This window comes from Marmota monax, unplaced genomic scaffold (assembly GCF_021218885.2).
Source record: "Marmota monax isolate L192 unplaced genomic scaffold, Marmota_monax_Labrador192_F-V1.1 WCK01_AAM20220418_F8-fsc00391, whole genome shotgun sequence".
In the NCBI taxonomy this organism is placed as follows: domain Eukaryota; kingdom Metazoa; phylum Chordata; class Mammalia; order Rodentia; family Sciuridae; genus Marmota; species Marmota monax.
In genome coordinates, this window is record NW_026694470.1 from 77209 (window position 1) to 90975 (window position 13767).

At 36.6% G+C, this 13767-nt stretch overlaps 1 long non-coding RNA gene across 1 annotated transcript in view; it reads right to left on the bottom strand.

Annotated features, from left to right (window-relative positions):
- Positions 1–973: 973 nt before the first annotated feature.
- Positions 974–13767, bottom strand: part of LOC124075524 (uncharacterized) — a 66065-nt gene continuing 53271 nt past the window's right edge. The window contains exon 4 of the long non-coding RNA XR_006846087.2: positions 974–2641. This is a non-coding gene — a long non-coding RNA (uncharacterized LOC124075524). The remainder of the gene's footprint in view (positions 2642–13767) is intronic.

Below are 13767 nucleotides of genomic sequence, written 5' to 3' on the forward strand. Positions count from 1 at the left end.
CTGGGTGTGGACCCAGATTCACATTATAAGTGAGGGTTTATAATGACCTAAACCCTGAAGTGGAAGATAGCAATACCAATCAGGTCTCAGAAAAGGGAGATATAGGTATTGAACAAACAGAAATCCCAAATAGAACCTATGAAACATAGGTTGCAAAAGGAAGGAAAAGGATTTTCATAACATATAACTGAGAGGGAGACTATGCTTATAATTTTATTTTTACTTCCTTAACAAAAAGAGAAATTCAGTCAATATTGTACAGTACCAGGAGATGGAAAAGATGCATGGCTCCTCCTCATTGTGCTGGTTCCTTATTTTTCCAATGTCAGCTTAGAAAATCATCTTCTCAAGGGTTAGAGGGTCATGGAGGCTTTCCTGACCTCTCTGTAAATTAGCTCAATCCTTTTAGTGTACCGTTTTGCAATTTATTAATTTCCTTCACAGTGGTAATTGTAGTTTTTATTTAGTATTTAATTTCATTTTATTCTGTGGATCTTATGATAAGATATAACTGTATGAAGACAGAGACAATATAGCACCGAGCATATTTCTTGGCAATAAGTCACTATTTGATAAAAATTGTGGTAGGATTTAATGAACTTATTAAGAAATAGGAGGTGTTGAGGAGAGGCCAGGTTGATCCAGAAGAAAACAAGTCACTGTCAAGGTTATAGTGTATTCTGGTACTAGAAAGACCTCTAAATCCCAGCTGTAAAAATGCACTGTCAATTTATCTAAGAAATGCTGCTGTATTGCTTGTTTCAGAACAAAGAGTATGGCAGGGAATGTACCAATTGACAGAATACTGTGGTTAATAGCATAGACTATGGTCCCAAAAGAATCATAGTTGGTGTGTTGTATTTACCATTATCAAGGGTACAACAGGAAAACTACTTAACATCTATAAAATTCATTTTATTCACCTATAAAATTAAGACTAAAATATAGCCTGATAAATAGTTATTGTGAGCATTGATCATAAAATTTTACACAAAACAAACTGATAGGACAGATAGGACAGTTAGAAAAAAAATACAGCATTTATAAGTTATCTCAGTATGGGGAAGATAATAAACATTTATCATATGTAAGCTATTAGTATCATTTTATGTTAAGTGAATAAACCTAATTAAACTTATTTCAATGATATTAAAATCCAAATCACAGGTGTCTTATTGTAACAGAGTTGAAACCTAAAAAAATCCCTCTGGCTTAACTTGCTTTTAGTTGACTTTAAGAATCACTAATTTTGGAGGCCATATAACTAAATAATATATTATTATTCTCCCATTAGCTTTACTGCAAATGACATCTCTGATCAAAGCTGCATAACAAGGTAAAATTGTTCCCCAGTTTTTTACTCTTTTCCTGTTCCATTTCCATTTTCAGACTATGGCCTATGCCACCATGCATTCCTGTAGTCTTGCTTGTTTTTATGAGCTGATTCTAAAATAGGCCCCTCACCCCAAATGGGAACATACTGTCCCCAAGGTAAGAAAATGCTATCACAATGTTTCATCACCTGTGGAAGGTGCCAAACCACCCGACTTCCTGACTAAAGTTCCAGGGAAATGCTAAATTTTACAAGTTGCCCTAACCTGATCCTCATATAAATATTCTCCACTTCCCAAAAGTTAAAAGGCATTGTAATGTCTGTCTCCTTCCAGGTTGCCAGCATCCTCAATAAAGTCTTTTACCTTTGTCCCCAATACTTGTCTCTTGGGCATTGTTTTTTCTCATGGGATGAACTTCCAAACCTGAGTTTGGTGACAATATCAACATGCAAGCATCTTCAAGAAATCACACACACACACAAAATGACTAGGCCACAAAGCACAATGGCTTAATAATCCATTAACTCATTTCTAGATTCCATAAGACAAATAATGATAATAACATAGAATACTCAAAATGCATTAAAAATAAAACTTCCACAGTCATTGTTGTTAAAAGTGTTTTTGAAAATTAAAAATATTGGTAAAATTTCCTACCAAAAAGATATACCAACTCTATCGGTTTTATTCATTCATTTCTTCACTTCTAAGGAAAATTTTTAATTAGTACTAATTATGCTAAGTATTTTAGGCATTGTAATAAGTAGAATGATGTCCCCTAAAAAAATGACCATATCCTAATACTCATAATTTGTGTAGATGTTACTTAAATCACAAAGGAGAATTAAGGTTGAAGATAGAATTAAGGCTGTTAATCAACTCATATCAATATAGAAAATATTACCCTGTATTATTAAGTGGGCTTGACCTAATTGCAAGTGTCTTTAAAAGTAGGTGGACAGAAAAGAAAAGGTCAGAATGAGAAGGACATGACTCAATGCTGGTAGCTTTAAAGAGATAGGGAGCAAACCAAAAGTAAAAGACATGCAGGGCCTCTAGCAGCTGGGAAAGACAAGGAAGTAAATTCTCTTCTACAGACTGCATAGAGAAACAGAGCACTTGCTGATTCTTCAATTTTAGCCCTGTTAGACTATGTAAGACAATTGATTAACAGAATTGAAGATAATAAGTGTATATTTTGTATACACTAAACATGCGGCCATTTGTTACATCAGCAGTTGAAAACTAATACAAGTATGACAATTGATGAAAAAGACAATGAATTCTTCCCCAGTAGTGTTGATAGTCTGGTAAAAAAAAAAAAAAGCAAATTATCACTGGATGAAAATGAAATCAATATAAAACAACAACTAAGCCTAGAGTGTAAGCTTTGAGATATTTATTTATATGTAAAGAGTTGTGTTATGTTCTAAAGTCAATATAAAAGTTCAAATCACCATGATTAACTGTGAATGTATCATAAATTACCCAGAAGGTCCAATATGACAGAACACAGGCCCAAATGATAATTCTTGAAAGCATGATGATCACTGAGACAGATTAGAAGAGCAAAAGTGAAGTCTATATGTTAGGTGTCTGGTTATCAACCTTATTCTCTTTTGAGGGACAAATTAAACATTTAACAGTGATGAAGGTGGAAGATGTGAAGAATGCTAAAGTGTTTCTGTTTTTCTTAAAGTTTACTCTTTTTTTGTTAACACTGAGCTTTCATAATCTTATTTTAAATAATTAAATATTAGAAATGGTCATATTATATTTACAAATAAAATAAACTCACCGGTGACTTTTAAACATGCCCTAGATATTCTGATCAACATAATATAATATGAAATAAAACATAATCATTAGAATGTTGAAGATAAAAAAATTCTCCACTATCAGATATTATATATGTACAAATAGAAAAATCTGCTAAAACCTCTGAATTTACCAGCAGATTATTAGGAAAGCTCTTACATATAAGATAAAAAAAATAGCTTTGTCTTAAAAGTTATTATATAAAAGAGAGCAGTGATTTAACAAACAATCAGGGACCCAGGAGGATCCTAGCCAGAGAATGTATACAATCAGTATGAAAGAAAAAAAAAAAATTAAAGTAGGCATGATGGAAAGTCTTTTGGATTAACTAAAAACATTTTAAGTTAAAGAGTCATGTCTGTATCTTTGAGATTTAATAAGCAAAAAATTAAGATATTTTATGGTACAAAAATATAAAGTGTCTGAATATCAAGCAAGCATCTTGTAAAAATGCAAAATTTTACTATATGTGAGCTTATATTTGTAGTAAATGTGGTATGTGAAGGTTGCATATTTATGAAGATGTTTCAAAAATGAGAAAACTTGCTAACCAAATAATATATCCAAAGGAAATGAAATCAATATGTGAAAGAAACTTCTTCACTCCTTCATTAATTGCAACACTATTTTCAATAGACAAGAAATAGAATCAACCTAAGAATCCTCCAAGTAACATACTGGACAAAGAAAATGAGGTACATATATATTCAGTGGAATGTTATTTAGTCATAAAAAATAATGAAGTCTTGCCATCTTGTAACAAGATGAAGAGAGCTGAAGGGCAGTATGCTACATAAAATAAGCCAGGCACAAAAAGACAAATATTACATTATCTCATTTATATAGAGAAACTAAAATGTTGATTTCATAAAAGTTGAGAGAATAGTGGTTCACAGAGTTTGGGGAGAAGGGAGGAGTGGGGATAGGGAAAGATTAGTTAGTGGATTCTAAGCTACAATTTAGATAACAGAAATAAGTTCTGGTGTCATATTGCACAGTAAAGTGATACTAGATCATGATAATGTATATTTCCAAAAAGCTTGAAAAAAATAATTTTAATGTGTTTATCACAAATAAATGAGAATTCAGGAGGTAGATGTTTGCCTTGATTTCAATATTACACAAAGTATATATGTATTAAAACATTGTATGGGAACTATTGAATAAGTTCAAGTATTATTGTCAATTGAAAAAAAACATTTGTCCTTAGTGCCTTGTTTCTAATGACTCTTATATATTGTATAACTTGAAGATGAGATTGTAAAAGACAGTGTAAACACGTCACTCCATGTTCCCCTGGTCATTTCTAGTAACCCAGAATGGGAGAAGCCATGCTGGGAATAGCCCTCTGGGAAGCTCATGTGGTGAGTAACTGAGGATTCCAGGCAGTATTTAGGTAAGAGAGCTTTAACAATTCCCCAACCCTGGCCAAGTCTGAAGAGACTGCAGCTGGAGTCCACAGCCACCTCAAGAAAGACCCTGAGTCAGAACCACCCATCGAATGCCTCCTGAATTCCTGATGCTCAGAAACTGTGCAACATAATACATGTTTGTTGTTTTAAGTTCTGGGGTAATTTGTTATGTAATAATATGTAATTAGTATTGTTAGTTCCAAGATAAAACAGTATGTAATAATTAAAACCATAATCTCAAAGAGTAATGGCATAAAGGCATTCATATGAGCTACTGTAAAGATTTTTTTAAAAAGTTAAAAAAAATGATTTGGAATTTTATGAACAGCATGATCCCAAGGAAAAATTGTCTATCTATATATCTTGAATGAATACACATCCACATGTTTTCAGTAGTGGTACTACTATTTGAAAATTATTCATTTTAATATTTTGTGGGTTTCTGTTACCTCTCCTCAAATGTTCTGTAAAAAGTATATATTACTTTTATAATCCAAGAGGAATTCTTGTGTAATCCATTAAAAAAATCAAACATTTTTATAATCAAACTAAAAAGAGATTAAAATATTTAGATCTTCTAGGAATTTATATTTCCTTCCTCACTGTTGGGTTTGAATGATGGATCAAGTTTTCTCTATAAGGGTCTCTCACCTTACTTTTTCCATTAAGAATGCTTTCTTTCCCCTAATAATTCCTTTAAAAGTAGAAGTAAATTCTTTCTTAAGATCTTCATTTTTTTTCACTTGTTTTTTCTTTCCTTGAATTTTTTGTCTTGTGAACAGTTAGTATGGAAACTGGATAGAGCCCAACTTTCTTTCCAAGTTTCAGTAAATTTGAGGAAGAGGAAGGGTAGAATATCTCCACTCACCAGGCAATGAGAGAGAACACCATGTACTTAAAAGAATATAATCTTGGATTGTGCATACCTGAATTCATTGTTTATTTCTTCATTCATTGAACAAATATTTATCACATTTACTATGTACCAGGCATTACATTAAGTCTCGGGCATATCATGATATTTCTTACACTCCAGGAACCAAAATGTGAAAGCTGAACTGGAATAGCACTTGCTGAGACCCTGGGGTGGAAGGAAGCACTGTACACATGAGGACCTGACAGAAGTTCTCCTCATAGCTAGAGTGGAGGAAATGAGGATTAATAGAACTCACTGTGAGAGCTGGTAGGAGATTGACTACGGAGGGCTTTTAGCTTATTTAAGATGTTTACCTTTATTCTAGGAGTAATAATGAGTCTCTCCGAAAAAAAATAAAAAATAAAAAAGAGCATCCCCTAATACTGGAAAGTTGTCTTGGCACTCACAGCCAAGTGAACATTTGCACATAATACCAAACTCATGCAGTGCTATTTGGAGACAATGATAAAATGAGACAAAACAAGCCCATCTCATAATTACAATCTCAGCACATGCAAAAATGAGTTCACTCTGCCTCACACAAAATACCACTCCACACACAGATACACTGCTTGCCAAAATAGGTGATGGCCACTTCTTTACTAATTACCGTTCCATCACTGCCTTCTCTGAAACTCCAGCTTGAGTTTCAGATGGTACATTGTGAAATTTCTCTGGCTGCATAATTGTGTGAGCCAATGTTCCTAATTGATATCTATTATATTTCTTTCTATATATTCTACTTGTTCTGTTTCTCTGGGAAAACCCAATATAGGCATTCATCATTACCCTGGTAGAAAATATGATTCTCTTTTGTTCTCATCATAGTGACACTTATGATTCCCTCTCATCTCATCCTGATGACTGGTAATTTAATTATTTTGTGATGAAATGAAACACATAGAAGCAAGACAAGGGGAAACTGATGGTGATAGCTGGGTTAAGAATTAGGAAGATAGACAAAAAATGTGGTAAGGAAATTTACCCAGATTTAAAAAGCTAGATAAAAATCATCACTTAGTGTCTATTGAGAACTTCCTAGATTCCACGAACATGAGTTTAGACTTTGAGCTTAACATAATCAGATGTATATTAGACATAGTCACACACAGTCAGACATATCTTTTGCCCCAAATAGTATACTAAATGAAATCAATTACTATAGAAATTAAAAGGAAGGCAGGTAAAATTTATATAAATTAGAGATTTTTATAATAAAGGGCTGATAACTATGGAGAAACAAAATGTGATTCTGTTATAAGTCTGACATTACAGAAAAAAAATAGTGTGTGTTATAATGAGAGAAAGAAGGGGTGGTGCACAGATAATGCAGGAAGTTCTGCTTGATAAATTTCTTTGTTTGTACTGGCTTTTGCAGGCTCATTTGTGGATAGAGCAACTTCTATCATAGGCTGTCTTATAGGCAGGGTGCAGTTTGTGTCAGCTTCTACCAGGCAAGTCCTTTGTGCAGTGATGAAGAGTAGTTCCTGGATGATGGATGTTGCTGCTGAACCAGGGAAAATCATCAGGAGCTTATAGGTGCTTAGGAGATAACAGGCATTAATTCCAGGGTACACTGACACTTACAGGGTAAAGCAAGCAACAATTCATTATTTGGTGGTTGGACAGGATTTAAAAATGCCAGTGTAATGAATGGAACAAGATAATTGTTGTGTTATCATATAGATCATTGGAAAATCTGGAAAAGCAACACATTTTTTTTTTCCATCTAAACCTACCTGGCATAATGAAGGCTAGATTCCATTTTTACTTTTTGAACTCAGTTGGCAATCACACGGCAGAGTAAATTTAGGCGGGATGATGTGAGACAAACTTCACAGGCTAACCCATTGCTGATATTTTGGACACAGATAAGGAGCTTAATGATTATTGTAGAATATATTCTCTGAATTTGCTTCTTTGTTTAAAAGTTCATATGTCTCTATTAATCTTATTTGTATTTCCTACTTTGTATCACAACTAACATATCTGTGAATGCCCATATTGCCATGTAGTAAACTTGAGTACAAGACTGGTTTTGAGACTAAAGTTAATACCAAACCAAGAGGTTCCCGTTGTTCACTGGAAACAATCTGGCTGCATACCTGTGTGATATTGTAGAGTGACCCTAACCCATTAATAAATCATGGATTGATTTTTGGAAAAAAGAGACAATTGTGAATACTTTCATCCAAAGGGGAAAATGCTTGACTCATAAATCCCATCTGGTACTATAAATGATATTTTGGGTTTCATTTTTTTTTTCATCTGAGGACATCTGCCAAAATCTTTTAAATAAAACAAGAACAGTGATTTCCTTTGCAGTTCCCAAATGATTCACCAGTTCTAGGCAGCTGATCAATATCGGCTGTCATTTTAGAGCATGTTTTTCTTTAACATTCATAGAATTGAATTATACTATTTGCTATTAGAAATAAACATCTGGAAGAAACACAGCAATATTTACATCTCATAAAAGCTAACCTTAACATATGCTTTGTCTACTTCCCACCACAAGTGTTTACTTTTCTATTACTCCTATTAATAATCTAAGTGAAATTTAGCTCCTACTTGTAGCTCAATATTTTGTTTCTGGTTTGCTTAGAAATGATTCAAGACATCATCTTAAATAGTGAAAGAATTCAATAATTTCTTTTATGATTTAAAAATGCTCAAATCCTTTCCTACTTTTTTACTAACTTTCACTATTTTTTTTGTCAATTTTTACCTTGAATCATTTCCTAAGAGGATAATTCCAGACTATTGTAACTCTAATCATTCTTCACCTAATAAATTGACATTATTGGGCCCAGTAATGTAATGGGTAACTAACCCATGCTTAGATACAAAATGAATTAAGGACACTGTCCATGAAACTTAGTGCCTGGGAAAGGGAGTATTCTTCTCCTTTCTTCCGTCCAGCCAGCCGGTTTTCAGGGAATCTAATTAACACCATTCACTCCTACCTTTTGTATTGTAAAGATCTCACCCTAGGATCTAACTACTTTCCTTGGAAGTATGATGCAGGTGAAGGCTCTGCCAAAGGCCTTGCAAGAGGAGCCAGTCTCCCCATCACAACCTTTTGTGAACAGGCTTCCTCCTGAAAACTCTTACATACATGTATCATTTTTCCAAATCTTGTGCACAGCCATGTATTGTTTTTAGACCAGAAAATTTATAACACGACATAGCCTATAAATGTTATGAAAAACTGGTAAGGGGTGCTCAGAATTTGGAGTGCTGATCATCTCTGGGCCCGCTGGCGTAAAATAAAATTTGGTTTCTCCCATTTTTTCCAGTGCCATTTGCTACTTCATGCCTGATTCCTTGAACAGTATTAAAATTAATGCATCCTAAAACATGTTTCCGTCTTTAGAACTCATATCTTCTAGGTCAATATTATTATTTGCTTGTTATATGAAATTCCCATTTTCCTGAATCTATAAAATTACAAAACTCCTTGTACACTGGGCCCTAAATCTTACTACCTTTCATGATGCTTTGAAAATTTAACAGAGAGACCCAACATGGTGGCCGGCGAGGAAGCAGCCCTTTCAGTATCTCCACATTAATGGGATCTGAAAGACCCATTAAAACAGCTATATTCTACCTACTGAGGAACTTCTAGCAAAATTCCGCTGAAAGGAGACCTGCCGGGAATTAGTAAGTTTATTAGAGGTGACAGTTTGTACCAGACAAGTGAATCTTGGCTGGCCACGCGGGCGCAGAGGTCCAATCCCACGGCCACCGCCCGCCCGGCTCTGCAAGCAGCACCCGGCGGCCCGGCGCGGCACGGCGCGGCGCGGCGAGAAGGGTCCCCGCCCGGCCCGGCAGACAGCCCCTGCCATCCCGGCTCTCCTGGCGGCCCCGCTCTCTCTGCTAACAGCCACCCTGCCCGCCAGGCTCTTAGCCATGCGGCCGCCGCCTGCTCATCTCTACAAGTGGCCCCCGGCTGCCCGGCACGGCGAGAAGGGTCCCCGCCTGGCCCGGCATACGGCCTGCACCCTCCCGGCTCTGCAAACGGCCCCACCCACCTGGCAAACGGCTCCCCCCCCCCCTGAGATGACGTGAAGGGAATCTAACCAAGCCTTTATGAAATAGCAAACTGGGAACTAAAACCAGAGATTGTGTCAGACCAGAGACAAGCCAGTTCCACCCCTCCCTTCGGACACTCCGGCAAGGAGCCAGGGGCCCGCCATAGCAGAGAGGGGAAGTCACCAAAGTTCGGCCAAAGAGATTCCTTCCCAGAGGAACCTACTTTAGCAGGTGTGTGACTCCCACCCACATCAGATACAAACAACTGGGAAACTTCAAAATCTCTCCGTGGGCATGACCGTAAGGGCCAAAGGACTCTCGACCCCCAACTCCCCCTACTGCCAGTGACATGGGCATGATTGTAGGGGTGGAGGGAAGCAGAGAAGACTCCCCACCCCCAACTCCCCCAACCGCCAACTGAGAGGGCGTGATGGTAGGGGCGGAGGGAAAAAGAGGACACTCCAGACCCCCAACAACTCCTAGCGCCAGCGGAGTGGTCATGATTGTAGGGGCTGAGGGAAGCAGAGGGGATCCTCGACCCCCAACTCCCATTACCACCAGCGGCGACACCAATGGTCTTAGCCGCCAGATTCCGAAGGTGTGTCCACCAAAGGGGTCTGGAAAAATTAAACTATTGACTCCCAGACCACAGCTCCACAGCACTGGGGCTTAGATGAATGACAGAGAGAGTGCTCAGTCGTTAGGGAAATAGAGCACTCTGTGGGGCTGAAAGTGTAACCAAATCCTTGGGTAACCGCCTCCGGTGAGCAGGACCTGGCTGGCTGGCAGGAGGAAGGGGAGGAGGGTCTGTAGACATGAAACAGCTCTGGACCAACAGGATTGAGAGACTCCCAGGAGCCACCTTACAGGGATTGCTGTTGACACATTGAGGGCAAAACTCAGCCTGGAGGGCACAGCTTTGCCTACGGGAAGAGAAGAAAATGGATCTCTAAGACCTAATTTTATTTCTTATTTTATTTTATTTTTTTCTCTCCCTTTTTCCCTCTTTCTCCCCCCTTCCAAGTTTTATTGTTCTTTCCATTCTCCTCTATGCTATCTATCTCCCTCTCCTTCTTTCTTTTCAAGAGCACCTTCCTTCCCCTTCCCCCCAACTTTCATCCCAAGCATTAAGTCCTCCATTTCGTGTAACTGTCTAAATGAAAATAGGTGAATGTTTCAAGGCCGTCTATAGTGCTCCTAAATACCTAGCTACTACCAACACCCTGATCCAATCGACTGTTAGTATCCCCCTTCAGTAGTGCAATCTTCTAAAGTAGCCAAGACATACTAACCCTTATACCTTCATAGCACCTAACCTAAAGTCCTAAGAACAAAAAACATATCACTATATGCATACAAAATCCGGAAGCCCTTTATAAATTGAATGAATCAGCTCTAAAGTACAATAAAGCCCAACATCTATAGGCATAATCTCCCACCACAAAGGAGAGACAACAGAGATAAACAAAGTCAAAACAAATGTATAGGAGAAGCAGTTACAAAGCAGTCAAACAGAGCTGGAAAGTAACGTGAACAACATGAAAAAAAAACAAGGGAAAAAAGGATTACAGATAATGCAGGACAACTTAAATCTACAGGAGGACCTAGAAGCATCAGAAACATGGACAGGGAAAGAAATCAAGGCATACCTAACTCAGATGGAATGGAATTTTAGAGAAGACATGAGACAGCAAGTCCAAGAATTGAAAGTATATTTTGAAAACAAACTAGACAAACAAATTCAAACTGCAAAGAATGAGCTTTACCAGGAGATAGAGATCTTAAAAAAACAAACAAACAGTAATTTTAGAAATGCAAGAAACCATAAACCAGATTAAAAATGCTAACGAGAATATTACAAATAGACTAGATCAAGTAGAAGTCAGAACATCAGATAATGAAGACAAAGTTTATCAACTTGAAAAGAATATAGTCAACACTGAAAAGATGCTTAAATCTCACGAGCAATCTATCCAAGAGAGATGGGATGTCATCAAAAAACCAAATTTGAGAGTCATTGGGATCGAAGAAGGCACAGAGGTTCAAACCAAAGGAATGGACAACCTATTAAATGAAATAATCCTAGAAAACTTCCCAGAGATGAAAGATGGAATGGATTGCCAAATCCTGGAAGCCTACAGGACCCCAAACATCCAAAACTGTAATAGACCAACTCCAAGACATATAATTATGAAGATAGCCAACATACAGAACAAGAAGAGAATATTAAAAGCTACGAGGGAAAGGAGGCAGATTACATTCAGGGGTAAACCAATTAGGTTAACGGCTGATTTTTCATCACAGACTTTGAAAGCGAGAAGATCCTGGAACAATGTATTTCAAACGCTGAAAAATAATGGATTCCAACCAAGAATACTGTATCCAGCAAAATTAAGCTTCAGATTTGACAATGAAATTAAAATCTTTCATGATAAACAAAAGCTAAAAGAATTTGCAGCCAGAAAACCAGCACTGCAAAGCATTTTGGGCAAAATTCTACAAGAAGAGGAATGGAAAAATAGTGCCCAAAACCAATAGGAGCAGGTATCTCAGTAAAGGGGGAGGAAAACAACCAAAAAGTAAAAACTAGCCAAACTAAAATAAATAAATAAATAAACATGACTGGAAGTACAAATCATATTTCAATTGTAACCTTAAATGTTAATGGACTAAACTCACCAATCAAGAGACACAGGCTAGTAACCTGGATCAAAAAAGAAATCCAACAGTATGCTCCCTTCAGGAGACTCACATGATAGGAAAAGACATACACAGGCTGAAGGTGAAAGGTTGGGAAAAATCATACCACTCACATGGCCCTCGGAAGCAAGCAGGAGTGGCCATACTCATATCGAATAAAATCAACTTCAAGCCTAAGTTAATCAAAAGGGATAAAGAAGGACACTATATCCTGTTAAAAGGAACTATCCACCAACAAGACATAACAACTATCAATTTATATGCACCAAATAATGGTGCAGCAACGTTCATAAAACAAACTCTCCTCAAGTTCAAGAGTCAAATGGACCACAACACAATAATTATGGGTGACTTCAACACACCACTCTCGCCATTACACAGATCCTCCAGAAAAAAAGCTGAATAAAGAAACTATAGAACTCAATGACACAATCAATAACCTAGACTTAACCGACATATATAGAATATATCAACCATCATCAAGTGGATACACGTTCTTCTCAGCAGCACATGGATCTTACTCAAAGTTAGATCATATATTATGCCATAGGGCAACTCTTAGTAAATATAAAGGAGTGGAGATAATACCATGCACCATAGCTGATCATAATGGAATGAAACTGGAAATCAATGATAAAAGAAGGAAGGAAAAATCCTGCATCACATGGAAAATAAACAATATGTTACTTAATGATCAATGGGTTACAGAAGACATAAAGGAAGAAATCAAAAAATTCTTCGAGATAAATGGCAATTCAGACACAACATACTGGAATCTATGGGACACAATGAAAGCAGTTTTAAGAGGAAAATTCATTTCCTGGAGTTCATTCCTCAAAAAAAGAAAAAACCAACAAATAAATGAACTCACACTACATCTCAAAACCCTAGAAAAGGAAGAGCAAAACAACAGCAAATATAGCAGAAGACAAGAAATAATTAAAATCAGAGCGGAAATCAATGAAATTGATTTGAAACAAAAAAAAAAAAACATTGAAAAAATTGATAAAACTAAAAGTTGGTTCTTTGAAAAAATAAATAAGATTGACAGACCCTTAGCCATGCTAATGAAGAGAAGAAGAGAGAAAACTCAAATTACTAACATATGGGATGAAAAAGGCAATATCACAACAGACACTACAGAAATACAGAAGATTATTAGAAAGTATTTTGAAACCCTATATTCTAATAAAATAGAAGACAGTGAAGACATCGATAAATTTCTTAAATCATATGATCTGCCCAGATTGAGTCAGGAAGACACACACAATTTAAACAGACCAATAACAAAGGAAGAAATAGAAGAAGCCATCAAAAGAGTACGAACCAAGAAAAGCGCTGGACCGGATGGGTATACAGCGGAGTTTTACAAAACCTTCAAAGAAGAATTAATACCAATACTTTTCAAGCTATTTCAAGAAATAGAAAAAGAAGGAGCTCTTCCAAATTCATTCTATGAGGCCAACATCACCCTGATCCTGAAACCAGACAAAGACACTTCAAAGAAAGAAACCTACAGACCATTATCTCTAATGAACATATTTGCAAAAAT